At 40.3% G+C, this 17,928-nt stretch overlaps 1 pseudogene; it reads left to right on the top strand.

The window, feature by feature from the left end:
* The first annotated feature begins 6,006 nt into the window (after positions 1 to 6,006).
* Positions 6,007 to 17,124, top strand: LOC110153984 (zinc finger protein 431-like; annotated as a pseudogene).
* Positions 17,125 to 17,928: the final 804 nt, after the last annotated feature.

Raw genomic sequence — 17,928 nt, 5'->3', positions numbered from 1 at the left:
GGACCAAGTATGTAGATCTTTTGTCTGAAAAAGGTTGGTGACCACTGATCTAGAATTATATCGTGAATCAGACCTGGCATGTTTTTGATGAGGGAACAATGTTAGAACATGGCAGAAAGCTCCAGAACATTATATAATTACATAATACTCATTATTTAATCATAAATCGTTTCAGCAGTTTTAAAGCTGACAAACCTGATTTTCAAACTATTACCAGGACATGTTACACTGAACATAGACTAAATCAAGTCTAAACCAGATGAACCAGGTCTAAATAGTTGTGCTGAGAAATAAACCAACCCTACACTGCAAAAAACAAAATCTAGCCAAGTTAAGATTACTTTAATTAATAAAGTTTTATCATGATTTGCGTAAATTTCACTTGACAAGTAAAATGATCTGCTAGTGAAACCAGACCTTTTTGTATTTAAAATATGAAAATACATCTTGCTACATTTTTTTTATTTTTTTTTTAATAATATTTTTTATTTGCAAACTACATAGATTACAACAAATAGGAACCAAACGACATACAAGATACAAGACAGACATTACGACTGAACATTACATACAAATAGGAACAAAGATGACAGGGGTTGGTGACAGTGTGAACCTTATGTGCGTGTCTGTGTGTGTGTGCGTGTCTGTGTGTGTGTGTGTGTGTGTGTGTGTGTGTGTGTATATGCGTGCGTGTGTGTATGTGTGTGTGTATGTGTGTGCATACGCGTGTGTATGTATGTGTGCCGGGGGGGATAGACAGGTTATGCGGATGATTTAATGTTGACCTGTATTATTGCTATTTAATTTGAGTATTGAAAATTTGTTAAGTGTGTGTTGGCATTTTGCCTCAGATCCCCACTGAAGTGGGAGCAGGCCAAGCCACACTCATGCCCCCCAAGGCGGGTGCGGGGGCCACCCCCAGGGCTCCGCATGTGGTCGCCCTTCGACCAGGCCGGCCCACCCCCCAATGAACCAATTGCTACATTTAAAATAAGAAAAACTGCAACTTTTTGCACACTAAACAAATTCAAATGTCGCTTGAATTAAGAAAAACACTTATTCCACTGGTAGAGAATTTGACTTGTCAAGTTGAATCTTCTAAAATGAAATAAAATGTTCTTAATTTAAGTCATGTACATCAGAACTAAACAGACACAGAACAGGACTAAACTTGGACTAAAAGAGTTGAGGCTAAATGACAACAGGATAAAACTGCATGGCTGGATGGCTGGCTAGGATTAAATCAGGACCAAACCAGGATCAAATCAGGACCAAACCAGGATCAAATCAGGACTAAACCAGGACCAAACCAGAACCAAACCAGAATCAAACTAGGACTAAACCAGGACCCAACCAGGACTAAACCACGACCCAACCAGGATCAAACTAGGACCAAATCAGGATCAAAGTAGGACCAAACTAGGACCAGGCTAAACCGAGAGTTACAACTACAGACTGTATAAAGAAGTGGACTAAGAAAAAAAAAAAACTTCATCCACAGCATTCAGCGAAACTCAAATGAAGCTCATGATGCTGAAGATTACAGGAGCGAATTTGGAGCCAGGCTCTATATTATGAACAAGATTTTTAAAATGGATTAAGCAGGCTGAAGCAGACTTAGCAAATCAAGACTAAACTAATACAGTTATACAGTTAAACTAAACTAGAACCAAACCAGGACTAAAACTGGAATAAACAGTTGACTGCTAGTCTAAACTAGGACCCATCAGGACCTGTTCTAGTGTAACTTTAGCAAAACTGGAATGAACAGTTAATAATCAGCATTAGGTAACTGCCAAGATTGACCAGGTTATAAATTATAATAGTTAGACTGAACCGAGACTAAACCAGGACTAAAGCAGGCTAAACCAAGATTAAACCAGGACTAAAACAGGCTAAACCAAGACTAAACCAGGACTAAAGCAGGCTAAACCAAGACTAAAACTGAACTAAAAAGAACAGTTTTCCTTTGGTACAACTGTTAAATGAGTGTAACATTAACTGTTACAACACAAATGAACTCTTTATCCTTTAACTGACCATAGAGTGGTAGACAGGGCTGGCAGGGCCGGCAGGGCAAGTGGCGGGTGAGCTGGTCTGTCAGGATTTATGACTGAAGCTGGTCCCTTGCAGATGCAGAGACAGGGGAAGAGAAAAGGCTGAGAAAAAGGAGAGCCTGATGCCTGAATGCCTGAAAACTTTTAAAATAAAGACAGAAAGAGTTACCATGGCAATAAAAAACAACCAATCAGAGAAGGTTACAGAACAAACCAATTTTAATTAAACATCTGTGGAGATACATAAGCAACACACTATGTGTGTGTGTGTGTCCACTGTGATAATTCTGCCATTTATGGACTGATTGTCACCAAATTTGGTACGTGGGTCAAGCCCCCATGCTTGATGACGCCAAAAAAGTTTGGTGGCAATCCGAGGTCATTTGAGGTCACACGGGTCAATTGAAAGGTCACGTCGTTATAAAGGATCGGCAATTTCTGAACCATCTGTGGCCTAAAATATCCACCCAGTCACCACACAAGTTGGCACACGCATAACTGTTGTACAGGTTGAAACTGGTCAAGGTCACTTGAAGGTCAAGGTAACCAAGGTCAAATATGCATTTTTGGTCATAACTCCGCAAAGGATCGAGCTCGAGCAATGGGAGTGCCTGAAAATCTCAGAAAAATTATTATCTATTTATAATTCCATGCATTTATATAGTCAAATATGAATAGTTTTCCAGATAATCACTAATTATAACAGTTCCTTTCTCTTTCAGTGTATGTCGTTAAAATTCTAATTGGAACAAAATTAATTTCCATTTTTTCTTCTTCTGGTGATACACAACACACTGATCTACAGTCACACAACTAACATATTCACAACCCATGAAAAATGATATTTTGGTTCCACACTAGTAAACACAGACATTCTCATGTGTGACCAATATCACACACATGTTCGTGGGCCTGTACAGATACACACATGACATTGTGGATATAAAGATCATGTAATATGGGCTGTACTCCTCATAAACCGTTTGTGTGGTAATGAACTGACCCCACCGATGCCTCATGGGGGACCAGGTTGCTATCTCTGATTGCGCTTGTTTTTTTGTGTGTTTAGTCCACTATAGTCCACATGATTATTTACAATGAGACTGTTTACATCAACAACCACATAAAGAATGAAATATGGCAACTGAAGTGTTCTAAACAAAGAGTATTTTGAAATAAAGCGTTTTATTGATGAAAATGAGAAAATATTTTATTCTTTTTTGACAATTTGAAATGCCACTGTCTTTGTTTTAAAAGGTCTGCTTATCAGTGTGAAACTTTGGCCAGAGCATTGGACAGGATTGTACAGCTAACTGACAATCAAATAGGGCCCATGAAAGATTGCCACTGGCTACCTATGGGATTTAGAATTGATTTTAAGATTTTACTGATCACTTTTAAAGCTCATTTAGGTCTTGCCAGTTACATTTCAGAACTTTAAACCCTGTACGAGCCTCCTGCAGCCGCACATCCTCAGGCAGGTCAATGTGGCTGTTCCAAAGTCCAGACTCTGGACGAAAGTGATGGAGCCTTTTCAGTCTGGGCTCCTCGGCTGCCTTCCTTTAACTGGTTTTAGCTTGATTTTCTTATTTATTTCATTTATTTATTTTAATTAATTGTATTGCTTGCATCATTGTGTGTTTTTGTATGTTTCTGTGTGCTATTTTTATGCTTTTTGTATTGTTCTTTGCTGCTTGTACAGCTCTTTGTCAATCTTGTTTTTTAAAAGTGCTTTAAAAATAAAGATTTAATATTATTATTTACCATATCAGTTATCATTATTGCAGTGCATTAATTACACTCATGAACTCCTTGTCTCTCTCTGTCTGTCTCTCTCTGTCACACATAAACACAAGTGATTTGCCACAGAAAAGGAAAAGTGCCTGGGTTTGTCCTCCATGACCAGGTATATTTCCAATCCATTAGCCCAGCAGAAGCTCAGTGTGTTGCGAGAGTGAAGCGGTGCCGGGCTCGCAGTCAGACAGAGGCACTAAAAGAATCAATGATTTAGGAATTTGGATATTTTCATGAATAAGGGCTAAAGGATTGGAATTTGACCTGGTCCTGGAGGACAGAGCGGCTTACACGGGGACCCAGAAATGCGTGGTTCCCTTATAAACTCATAAAAGTTTATAAAGAAGCGGCTGCAGAGCTCCTTGTCCTTGTGCGGACTAGATGCGGACTTTTACGCACTCCTTAACTTGGCATCTCCACTGCGCTCTCACTGCAGGAAGGTTAGGCGTGTGTGGCCCCTCTCATGCCAACAGAGCAGCGTGCGTAAAGCTCTGCGTGCTCTAATGGCACAGGGCACACCAAATAACAATTTGACACATCAAATAAGGTTTTAAAGCATTAAAAATAGACGTAAATGTGAACAGTTTGGCTTGACATAGCGGACACCTTGCTATTCCGGCTCGGGGTTCTCGCTCTCTCTCAGAGATTAGTCCTGGTTTAGTCCTGGTTCATTGGTGTCGGAATGGCGGCATCAAAAATGTCGGAATGGGGGCATGTCGGGGTGGGGGATTGTAGGGGTGGTGGTATGTCAGAATGGTGGTGGTATGCCCTTACAAAGGTGGCTGGCCAAAGAGCCTCCTGATCTTCATAATCATGCTCTTAATGCCCCTAGAGAGGCTTTTATACGCCCTGAAAGGAACTGTGGGATCTTTTGTGAAAAACTGGACACTACTAGCTTCTTTTTTTTGAAGAGGAAGGGAGTAAAGTGATTTGTATGGGACCTTTCTAATGAAGGATAGGATTAATAAAATACCACAATAATTAACTGAATGGATTGATAAACTCTGATGGTATAGTACAGTAAAGTTGCCATACTGAATTATATGGACTATGCTGAAAATATTACAGTAGAACACTCTGACACTTACGAGTCATTCATACATAAAGCCATGTCTCCACACTTGGTGAATAGAATAGAATTGGTGCTGCTATGATCATTTCATAATTACTTTTTACTTGAGATCTTGAGTTTGTCTTGGGCTGGGGAAAGGGTTCGATGCCAATCTTGGTGCTTCCCGGTGGCAGTTGGGTGTCATCTTTGATGCAGGATGGCAGTGGTCTCTCGGGCTCTGCCGTGAGGTCACATGCTGGTTCCGAAGTGGACAGGGATAGTTCCGAGGTTATTTTGGCCAGGGACGGTTCTGTCTGTATACATCCAATTGTTCTTCAGCATTGATGCATGTTGGGAGAGATGCACATTTTTGATATGGGTTTTGGTATAAATGATTAATTTACCAACAGTGCTACAGATGTCTAAAATGTGCACACAAACGCATGTGTCAGTCTGTACTCATTTTTTTATATTTTGTGGCAATGTTTGTATTGTTAATTTTTTGTGTTTTGTGCATGTGTTTTTGTGTCTTGATTTGTCACTATATGGTGTCTTAAAACTTCACAAAATGAATTTTTAAAAAAGTCACTTCAGAAAGAATGTGTAGATCTGATTTTATCATTGGCAAAGCGGGAATGCCACAGTGTCTCTAAACAACATCTTACTAATGAATGGCAATAAGAATGGGAGGGAGAATGGCGGGGATTATTTTTCCTGTTAACCATCGGTCAATAGGAATATTAGTCAAGATGAAGTGTCTTAACCAGGTGGAGACTTGGATAATGTGGTTTGGTCGCTTGTCTATTTAAAATCCGGTAGCACCCTAGTGGCCTCTGCAACTGTGGCAGCCTAGAAACTGTTAGCCAGGCACTAGTGTCATGCAGCACTTACAGTAGAGGGAGGAGGCAGCTCTACAAGGAGCTAGCTGACCTGGGAACTGTAACCTTTTCGATTAAACCTATACTTTTGTCTGGCAATAACCAAGTGGTTAGTTTCACTAAACTGTCTCCGCCTCTCCGACCTCTATCTGAAAATACAATGTCTTTTAAAGACGGTAGGGGGCAGCATTTTGCATCGTAGCATATAGTCTGACGGAATTCATTAGAAGAAGAAGAAGAAGAAGTAAACTTCCTATTTGGAAACATGTCTGGAACACGGCGGCTAGTTCGTTAGCTGTTTCTATACACAGTGTATGTGTAGAGCAGAGTCGTGCTGCACTGGCGAAAACAAGTGCAAATGTTTAACGGGCAAAGGTGGAGAAGTTGTGTGGAGGAGCGGCTGAGTGCGGCTGCTGAGGAGAGCACGAGGACGGACTATGACGAGGATCTGCGCCGCTCCAAACACCAGAACCAGAGGCTCCAGCGGCTCCTGGACCCGAGAGTCGTGCTCGTCAGAGCCGGTAAGGCTTATGGGTCCCATTCCTGTCCTATAGGTGTTAAGAATGTGGAAAAAAACAAAAATAAAACATTATGATGTTGAAAACCGCGCGTTAATAGAAACGCTATAGCACAGGAGAAATACAAGTCTGTCAACTGGACAAAAGTTGTTGGTGGACACTGCCTTTTATCTGCCTAAAGAAAGGAACCAACTACACTGAAACTACTCTGAAACTAAGACACCTAGCATTACTTGTTTATAGTTTCTGTTTGTTAGTGCAGTTCCACAGACCAGGCTAAATGGGACTGTGCCTGAGTCTTATTTGCAGAATCATTCAGGCCCCTGATGGGGAAAAGATCCTGATGAGGGAAAGAGATGTGAAAACACCTCTTTCACACCATCTTTAAACAGAAATGGACAGCTCAGACATTCTCTCTCTCCTGTTTACAACTTCATCCTCGAACCTGCGTAAAAAATAAAAAAGCCTCCATCAGGGGCCTGAATGATTCTGCTAAAATGACTCGGTCACAGTCCCCCCCTCCCCAGTTCAATAGGCCGAGCTAACAAACAGAAACTGTAAACAAGTGTGTGTGTTAGTTTCAGAGTAGTTTCAGTGTAGTTAGCTTCTCCTCACAGGCAGATATAAGGCAGTGTCCATCAGCTTTTGACCAGAATTAAAGAAGCAGCTTGGATCGCTTTGGATATTGACTAAAGTATTCTTCCCTTTACTGTGTATGAAGGTACAATTATTCTAAAACGTTTGTGTAAATGTGACATTACCACAGCAATCCTGGTCCCATCCAGCCCCACCCACTGTTTTGTTCAGGTTAAAATCAGCTGTTGTGTTTACAAATTGTTATGAGACATGTACACCAAACTTGTGAAAGTTTTATTTATAGATTTGCTTGTAAAATTACTAAGTTGTACTTGTAAAAGGAAATTTGTGATTGTAAAGCAAAATTTGTAAGTGAAAAATAAAAATACTAGTGTAAAAATCAACATTTATACATTATCCCGGTGCCTTGTTGAAAACGTGTGCACACATTCCGTACAAACTGTGTATTTCAGTTTCTAAACTTCCATAAAATCATCAAACAATAATGTTTTTCAAATATCTTTTTTTTTCATAGACTGTTTCTGTTTAAAATGACATATTTACTTTGTAAGTTTCCAAAAACAATTAACTCCTTAGATGCCACTTTTGTCATATACAGCCTGCAGTCATTTTGATTAAAACCCAATAATTTCATAATAATAAATATTTTTTTACTCTGGCTATTATCAGTGTGGCTGGCCTATCAGTGTGCATGATTAGTGAGAAGATTGACTTTGGTGCATTGTTTGTATTTGCATAAAGCCAATTTGTTGTATAATGCTCCATAGACTCCTATTATAAAATGCTCATTTTGACAACCCACTTTTATTAAAAGCCTAAAAAAATGTTTTTGTTTTTATTTGCTGTTTTCTTGTTGAAAACTACATACAATTGTGTAAAATGTAAGAATTTTAGATTTTGTTCTCTGAATTACCACATTTTCCATGAGCCCTTAAATCCATATCTGTTTTGTTGCTATATTGGGATATACTCCAGAAATGTGACCTTTCCTGATGTCCTTGTCACTGGCTCATCCATATGAACAACCAGTGGGAAGATTGAGTTTGTTGCCTTTTTTTGTTTTGGTATATTGCCGTTTTAGACAAAAAAAGGTTTTTCCCATGCTGATTTCTCCCATAGACTTTCATTGTAAATGCATGGTTTTATCTCACCAATAACTTATAGAGAAAAAAGCTGTTTTTCTTTTAATGTGCATTTTCTAGCAGCAATAGTCTCATGTTTAGTGAAATTAGACATTATTTCAAAATTGCAGTAAATTAGTATCTTTTTTCCCAGCTCTAAAAAAATACATGTTTTTGATGAGCAGCCCATTTTCACATTTATTTCCTGTGCCCCATACACCTCCCGCACACACCCCAAGACCAGGTCATTTTGGACTGAACATGCAGCCCATAGTCAAATTTCAAATTTCACCTACCTTCTTAACTTTCTTGTCACTGAACAACTGCAGCCAAAGTTGTCATGATAAATATACCTTCAGATACACAAATTTCCCTCAACAAAGCACTGGGGTTAAAATGATTTGGAACAACTGTACCTTTATGCACAATGAAAATGTATTTAGTTACAAAATACCTGCATTAAAATGTATGACCAGCCAGACCATTTGATTGTCTCAAGCTGGACAGAGTTTTTTTCTTTATGGTCTGGACCTTCTGGATTCAGACAGAATGTAGAAGGGACTGGCTGGTCAGGCCAATGTTTTGTGATGTATTCTGATACATGGTCCAGTCAGAGTACTGTACTCTGAATGCTATTAGTGTAAAAACATGACAGTCATTATTTTTGTTGCACTGTTTTGATGCATTAATTTATTTCCAGTTACAGAAGAGGAAATACGCACACGCACGCACGCACGCACGCACATACACACACACACACACTACAAGAGCTAGTAAATAACTGTATTCTAAATATCACCAAATTAATGAGTATCAACCAGAATACAGTTTCTCCTAATGAGTTTTCAGAATATGTATTTTCAGGTACATGTATTCACTTACTTCTCAACATTGTTCATTCATCAGGCTTAAAGTCGACTACACAAGTTCACAGAGTGTTCATGTCACAGGAGTGCACGTGTATGTGTAAGTGTGTATTCTCTTTTCTCCTGCAGCTGTCCAGCTCCCCTCTCTGAGCCCTGGTCTGACTCCACACATTAAAGAAGAACACAACATCAAACAGGAGGAAGATCAGCTGCAAGTGTGAGTCTCAGACACTTTCAAACTGCAGTTCTTTATTTTTTTTATTCATTCTTATTCATTTCTATGACAAATATTCAGATTGGGTTTGAAATATACAAATGTATCTTTTATATTTCAGGTCTGTCCGAGAGTTTAGTGCTGTGAGCGTGAAGACAGAAGAGTCCTCATCGCTTCTACAAAGACAAACTGAGCAGAGAGAGGATGTTAAAGCAGAGACACACGTCCACAGAGAGGACATACATGGAGATGACAACAGCTCAGAGACTGAGGGAGACACAGAGCACTCTTCTGACTTTGACAGTGATGAAGACTGGAGAGCTCCACTCAGCTGTCCACCTGCACACACAGACACAGGGGCAAGAGACCCAGAGACCAGTGCGAGCAATGGAGACATGTCAGGAACTGACGTAGGAGCTGAAAGGAGGAAACACATGTGCTCTATTTGTAAAGAGAGATTTGGCTCTAAATATAAACTACAAATACACAGGAAGGTTCACACAGGAGAGGAATTCAACTGTTCTGTCTGTAAAAAAGTGTTCACTGTAAATACTTATCTCAAAACACATATGAGGACACACACAGGGGAGAAACCATTCAGCTGTTCAGTCTGTAAGAAAACATTTGTCCAAAAGGGTCATCTCAAAATACATATGTGGACACACACAGGGGAGAAACCATTCAGCTGTTCAGTCTGTAAGAAAACATTTGCCCAAAAGGGTCATTTGAAAATACATATGTGGACACACACAGGGGAGAAACCCTTCAGCTGTTCAGTCTGTAAGAAAGTGTTTGCTGTAAAATGTAATCTCAAGACACATATGAGGAAGCACACAGGGGAGAAACCATTCAGCTGTTCAATCTGTAAGAAATTATTTGCTGATAGTTCTACTCTTAAAAAACATACAAGGACACACACAGGAGAGAAACCATTCAGCTGTTCGGTCTGTAAGAAACTGTTTACTGTAAGAGCTAGTCTCAAAACACATATGAGGACACACACAGGGGAGAAACCATTCAGCTGTTCTGTATGTAAAAAAGTGTTTGCTGATAGTTCTAATCTCAGAAAACACGAAGACACACACAGGGGAGAAACTAGTGATGGGTAGATGAGGCCTCAGGGTGTGTCTAACACTGTGTTGACACTGTGTTGCTGTGTTCTATAGTTTGGTAGCCTGATTCATCAGCCTTTTTCACTTTGTAGAAACCATCTGACTTTGCTGTTTTAGAATTCGTTCACTCGACGGTAGGTGGGTACTTTTTATTATTTAATCAATCGCTGCTATTTGGTTGTGACATATGTAATGCGCCGCTATCAGGGCTAAATGGTATATTAAGCTTTTCCCAAAGCCTGTAGGAAGAAGGACAATAACATCTTTCCCCTTGATGAAATTCGCCAAGCATTCTCTTTGTTCCGGCTTTAAATCCTCGATCCCCAGGAATCATTGCCAACACAGCTGATCAGCCTACAAGAACATGTTTTCTTTCAGGAGTTCTCTGCATATAGAGCAGGAACTTTTTGGTATTTTTCTGTACTTTGAGCTGTGGAGGGTTGGATAAATCACTTTCATGCCTCATTATAGATACAAACCAACTACTAAAGTGATTAATTCTGCTTTTTGTTTATTGCAGTTTGTGTTTTGTATTATGTAACTTCTACATTTAAAACAGTCTTTGGGGATAACACTGGTGTAGTGTTTTTGGGTCAGTGGCATGAATCAGTTTCAGTATTATCCTTTATTGTTTACATTTTCTTCAACAATATATCAGGACAGGTCTACTCCTCTGTTCAGCCTGTTCGAACACTTTAACATATGCTTATTCTTTTCTACAGTATCACACTTGCTTAATTACTTTATTTTTTTATTTTGAGAATGTACAAATTGAGTTTGTAATAAATTAAAAAAAAGACCCAAAACAACTAATATCATCAGTCCAACAGTGGTATCTGCTGTACAAGTGTCAACATTACCAAGAGCACCCACAAGAGGGCACTGTTGTCTAATAAACCCACTGGATAAAAGGAAAGGCGTCAAGTTCGATTCTAAATAATAATGGTTCATTACTGTATAGACAGTAATTCAAACACATGTTAACCAGAACTCCAAACCACCATTAGGCTCTATTTGTCTTATGTTTAAAGGTCCCACTGTTTTCTGATCACAAACAGATCTGCAGTTTTGTTTTGATTCTCACATGTTTCACAAATAAATCCTGCATATTTAGGTTGAGTTCTTCTCTCAAATGCAAATGGGGACCAAACCAGACCAGGTGACAAGTCAGATCTGTGGCGAGATGACCCCGCTCACAGTCAGAATGCCTGTATTTCCTATAGATATTTTATGTTTTAATAGCTTTTTGTTTTTGACCTGTTTTATTGTTTGGAAATATTGTTGTATTTCGTTATTATAATGGGGACCATCTGGTTTATTTTGAGTCCAGTTGTTTTGTTTATATATTTGGCCAGCATGATCACAGTCTGAATGAGAAAACAGATCTTTGGGAATGGAGGGGTTGTTGAAGAAGAACAGGACGTCACTTTCCTGGAGGCTGGTCACAGGTCTGGTTCTGGTCTGGATGAGCTGCTGTTTGTGGGTCCAGATGTTGAAATGTGAAATTAAAACAATACATTTTGTTGAAATGTTTTTAACTCGTATTTTCATTGATTTGACAGTCTATTGTTCAGACATTCAGACATTGATTAAACTAGGCTACTTTTGCATCACAATCATAACACAATTGGACATTATAATGTCCCGGACCTCTGCTTGAGGAGAGTTTCTCTAACTGGACCTCCTTGAATTTCAGTTGAATATTCTGCTGTATAAAGTCTGTTAGACCAATAGACACATGCTCTATAAAAATTCTCATCATGTTTATAGGAAATAATTTGAGAAAATATATAACTCACAATCATGGAGAAATTCAAATTGTTGCATTATCACATAAATAATATTCTAAAACAGTAGAATCTTTGTTCTCACGAGTCCTGACTGTTCGTAGGGTTTGTTCTTCCAGAAGAACATTTTTGAACACATTCGTAAGAAGGCCTTATGTACAAATTTGTAAGAACGTTTTATGAATGAGGCCCAATGTCTTTTAACGACGGTAGGGGGCGGCATTTCGCATCGTAGCATCTAGACTGACGGAATTCATGAGAAAAAGAAGAAGAAGAAGAAGTAAACTTCCTATTTGGAAACATGTCTGGAACACGGCGGCTAGTTCGTTAGCTGTTTCTATACACAGTGTATGTGTAGAGCAGAGTCGTGGTTCACTGGCGAAAACAAGTGCAAATGTTTAACGGGCAAAGGTGGAGAAGTTGTGTGGAGGAGCGGCTGAGTGCGGCTGCTGAGGAGAGCACGAGGACGGACTATGACGAGGATCTGCGCCGCTCCAAACACCAGAACCAGAGGCTCCAGCGGCTCCTGGACCCGAGAGTCGTGCTCGTCAGAGCCGGTAAGGCTTATGGGTCCCATTCCTGTCCTATAGGTGTTAAGAGTGTGGAAAAAAAAAAAACAAAACATTATGATGTTGAAAACCGCGCGTTAATAGAAACAATGCGCCATAACTATAACGACAGAACAACCTGTATGATTATAGCACAGGAGAAATACAAGTCTGTCAACTGGACACTTTTTTTTTTTTTTTTTTTTTTTGATCGAAAAGGTTTTGCAGCTAAGCCAAGCTGCTTCTTTAGTTCTGGTCAAACGCTGGTGGACACTACCTTATATCTGCCTGATATCATGTATCAGGAAGGAACTAACTACATTGAAACTACTCTGAAAGTAAGACACCTAGCATTACTTGTTTATAGTTTCTGTTTGTTAGTGCAGTTCCACAGACCAGGCTAAATGGGGACTGTGTCTGAGTCTTATTTACAGAATCATTCAGGCCCCTGATGGGGACTTTCACACCATCTTTAAACAGAAATGGTTGGCTCAAACGTCATCTCTCTCCTGTTTACAACTTCATCTTCGGACCTACATGAAAAATAAAAAAGCCTCATCAGGGGCCTGAATGATTCTGCTAAAATGACTCAGTCACAGTCCCCCCCTCCCCGGTTCAATAGGCCGAGCTAACAAACAGAAACTGTAAACAAGTGTGTGTGTTAGTTTCAAACAAACTTTTGTCCTGTTGACAGAATTGAATTTCTGCTTTGCTATGAATCCCACCTGGACGACTGAGGGATTTTATGAAAACTTGAATGACTCCAAATCCCTTTGGATATTGACTAAAGTATTCTTCCCTTTACTGTGTATGAAGGTACAATTATTGTAAAACGTTTGTAACGTGTAAATGTAAATATACCGTTTCAGTAAAAAGTGTAGCTTTTGAAAGGAACCTTCTAGTGTTTTTGTAAATAACAGTTGAGTTTTGTGGTGTCTGTGTTCTGATTGGTTAATTATTGCCACAGCAACCCTGGCACAAATATGTGTGTATTCTCTTTTCTCCTGCAGCTGTCCAGCTCCCCTCTCTGAGCCCTGGTCTGACTCCACACATTAAAGAAGAACACAACATCAAACAGGAGGAAGATCAGCTGCAAGTGTGAGTCTCAGACACTTTCAAACTGCAGTTCTTTATTTTGTTATTCATTCATTCTTATTCATTCATATTATTCATTCATTTATTCATATGACAAGTATTCAGATTGGGTTTGAAATATACAAATATATCTTCTATTTTTCAGGTCTGTCTCAGAGTTTAGTGCTGTGAGCGTGAAGACAGAAGAGTCCTCACTGCTTCTACAAAGACAAACTGAGCAGAGAGAGGATGTTAAAGCAGAGACACACGTCCACAGAGAGGACACACTGGGAGAGGACTTCAAAGCAAAGGTGCATGTCCACAGAGAGGACACACATGGAGATGACAACAGCTCAGAGACTGAGGGAGACACAGAGCACTCGTCTGACACTGACAGTGATGAAGACTGGAGAGCTCCACTCAGCTGTCCACCTGCACACACAGACACAGGGGCAAGAGACCCTGGAGATATGTCAGGAGCTGGCGAAGGAGCTGAAAGCAGGAAATACAAGTGCTCTGTTTGTAAGGAGAGATTTGGCTCTAAATATAAACTAGGAATACACAGGAGAGTTCACACAGGAGAGGAACCATTCAGCTGTTCAGTCTGTAAAAAAGTCTTCACTGTAAGCGCTTATCTCAAAACACACATGAGGACACACACAGGGGAGAAACCATTCCGTTGTTCAGGTTGTCAGAAAGTGTTTGCTGACAGTTCTACTCTCAAAAAACATATGAGGACACATACAGGGGAGAAACCGTTCAGCTGTTCAGTGTGTAAGAAAATGTTTGCTGATAGTTCTACTCTCAAAACACATATGAGGACACACACAGGGGAGAAACCATTCAGCTGCTCAGTGTGTAAGAAAATGTTTGCTGTAAGAGCTAGTCTCAAAACACATACTAGGATACACACAGGGGAGAAACCATTCAGCTGTTCAGTGTGTAAGAAAGTGTTTGCTGTAAGAGCTAGTCTCCAAACACACACGAGGACACACACAGGAGAGAAACCATTCAGCTGTTCAGTCTGTAAGAAAACATTTGCCCAAAGGGGTCATCTCAAGAGACATGAGGACACACACAGGGGAGTAACCATTCAGCTGTTCAGTCTGTAAGAACACATTTTCTGTCAGGAGTTCTCTGCATATAGAAGAAAGAAGAAGAAAACAGCTAATCTGTATTTTTCTTTTTTCTTTTGCACTTTTCTTTGCACTAGAGAGGAACTTTTTCGTATCTTTCTGTACTGCGGTCAGATTTGAGCTGTGGAGGGTGGAATAAATCACTTCTATGGCTCAGTATAGATACAAACCAACTACTAAAGTGATGAATTTGTGTAATGTAACTTGTACATTTAAAATAGTCTTTGGGGATAACACTGCTGTAGTGTTTTTGGGTCAGTGGCATGAATCAGTTTCAGTATTATCCTTTATCATTTATATTTTCTTCAACAATATATCAGGACAGGCCTTCTCATCTGTTCAGCCTGTTCGAACACTTTAACGTATGCTTATTCTTTGCTATAATATCACGCTGGCTTAATGACCTTATTTTTTACTTCAGTCCCAAGATACTACTTCATTCTGTTTTTTATTTATACATTATCCTTTGTGAAGGGTTAATTTATTTATGTACAAATTGAGTGTGTATTCTAAAGGAAGAAAACAGTGGTATCTGCTGTACAAGTGTCACCATTACTAAGCGCACCCACAAGAGGGCACTGTTGTCTAATAAAACCACTGGATAAAAGGAAACGCGTCCAGTTCCATTCTAAATAATAATGGGTAGGTAAGAACAGGATGAGTTCTTCTCTCAAATGCAAATGGAGACCAAGCCAGACCAGGTCAAAGGTCAGATCTGCGGAGAGGCGACCCCGCTCACAGTCAGAATGCCTGTTTTTCTACATGTTTTTAATATATAAAACCACCTGTAATTGAATGAATGTAAGGCAGAGCTGTTTAATGTCATACTGTGGAACATTCCCACAGAGCAATGATGTATATCCATAGAAACAAACAGATGACGGAGCCCCAACCAAACAGTTACGTAGTGCACCTTTAAAATGTATTGTGCTGTTCTCTTCACAGCCGTAGTGTCCTGCTGACTGGGACTTGGATTTGAAAAGCTCTTTGTTTGTTTGTTTGTTTGTTTGTTTTTGGAAGGCATGCCACTTAGCTATGTCGATAAGTGGACAGGAAGTCTGTGGCTTTCTGCAGGGGCAATGCCAGGTGTTTCTGGCAGAATTGAATGTCATCATCAGTCTCCCAAGTCGACAGAAGCTGTGAATGGTGGGCTCATGTATTGACATGCAAATTTGAGATGATGACCCACCAGAATTTACAGGCACACAAAGTGGAACATGAGCCTCACAGGCAGCTCTCTTCCTCCTCCTAAAAAAAGACTTATTCCTTAGACACACTGCTGCCTTTGCCTCCCCAGAGAACATTATCCCACACATTTCACCCAGGACATCCTTTTGCAGAAATGTCTCTGCCTGTTGCTCCACAGTAATCAACTGATCGTAACTGGACACATAAGCTGTGGCTCTACTCACTCCGCTGAGCCAGCAACTGAAACTGTTGGCTCATCCAGCTCACACATCTCTTTCTGGGTCTTGCCCCAGATTTTCCTCTGCACATGCACAGGAACAGAAAACCCATGACCAGTTTTTCTCACTGAGAATATACCGTTGGTTTGATTAACAAGAACACTTGGCTGATGGAAGCCCATCGTGATGTCCGCCGATACATTTGAATGCTTCGTCGGCATGTGTGTGGGGAAATTCTGTCAGAGATGATGGTGGGCAGTCTGCAGCCGGTGGTGGTGTGAGGCCATGAGCTGCTGGTTGAAAGCGACATAAGGCTAAATGTCTTTCCATGTCTAATTTATGAATAACTTTTAGAACAGTGTGGACAGTGACAATGCCCGGAGGACCGACATGGTGTTGTGCATCTCCGAAGGTGTGAAACATCCTCCATGTTGCAGTCCAGTGCTGAGAATGAAACCGTTTAAAAGTCAAAAACAAAAGCCAAAAAAAAAGAAAAAGAAAACATTACATTTTTGTCTTAAACTAAATACAGGCCTGTACCACATGGGGGGTGTAATGTGTGTGAAGTGTTTATAACATGCCAGGTCCAAGGTGTGGTCAGTCCAATGTAAATATGTAAATAAAGCCTGAACATGTGTGTCCTTGACGAGACCAATGATATTTACTTCCTCATTTATAAAAGTGGAGGTGACATTTATAAAATATCATTGATCATTCTCACATTGCTTTACACAACCTGTAGTAAAGAACCTGTTTATAAAGTCTCAACCTTGAATTTCAAGTCCTGACAACTCGGAGCTCAGTGCTGTTTGACTACACTTGACGTTGTCTGACAGATTAGCAATCAGGATGACCAAATATTACTTTGCAAACTGACAACTTCTGACGGATCTACAGCTAGTGCCTCCCACCCGTCTGGCATCTGTAAAGTGCACAGCGTGGAGCATTTGGACCAATCAGAGTGAGAGCTGCTAGAGTGGAGCGAGCGCAGGCTCAGAGCGGGGCGAGTCTAACTCTGAAAAAGATCACTTTTGAGAAAATAGAAAAGAATCCTACAAAATCCAACCACAGATTTGATGCCCAGGTCTTTCTGTGTGGAGTTTGTATGTTCTCCCCGTGTCTGGGTGGATTTCCTCCAGACACTCCTGTTTCCCCCATCAAACTTAAAAACATGCACTAGGTAGAAATCTAGTGCAGACGTCTTCAAGAGGGGGTCGCGGGGGTCAGAGTCTGTTACAGCTTCACTTTTATGCACAGCAGAACTTAAGCTCCACACGTATTACCGCGCGTCGAGAAGAGGTCAGGTGATTTAATTCCCCAGCCTGCATTAACTAGGGGGGAATTCCATGAAACGAGCTAAAGCGAAAGCCTGGTTTATTTGGGCAATCCAGGTTTATGAAAGCCTCAGTTCTGCTCCACCAAAGTGACTCTCAGAGGTGGCGCTGAGTTTCCGCAGTAACAAGCACCCGGGCACAAACCTGGTCAGGACCAGACTGACTGTCCAGATTATGCTTGACACACGTGTGCGTGGACACGGGACACACGAGCACAAAGTGCAGTTTAAACTTCAGGCTTGAATTAGCTTTGGTCAGACTCAGGTTTATTTCTGTCATGAAACAAGTTGAGGCTTAAACTGGAGATGGAGTTAGATTCATCTCAGGATTTCAGGATAAACCTGGACTTGTTAAGTGACTTTGATGGAACCCCCCCGAGTATTGAATGTACAATAACAGAGCAGCTGTTTATACATGACACTAAGCCCAGTTTGA

Source organism: Boleophthalmus pectinirostris, unplaced genomic scaffold (genome assembly GCF_026225935.1).
Source record: "Boleophthalmus pectinirostris isolate CB_2022bp ecotype Guang Dong unplaced genomic scaffold, ASM2622593v1 HiC_scaffold_12, whole genome shotgun sequence".
Taxonomy (NCBI): Eukaryota; Metazoa; Chordata; class Actinopteri; order Gobiiformes; family Gobiidae; genus Boleophthalmus; species Boleophthalmus pectinirostris.
The sequence above is the reverse complement of the archived record's forward strand: the minus strand, read 5'-3'. Positions and strand labels throughout refer to the sequence as shown.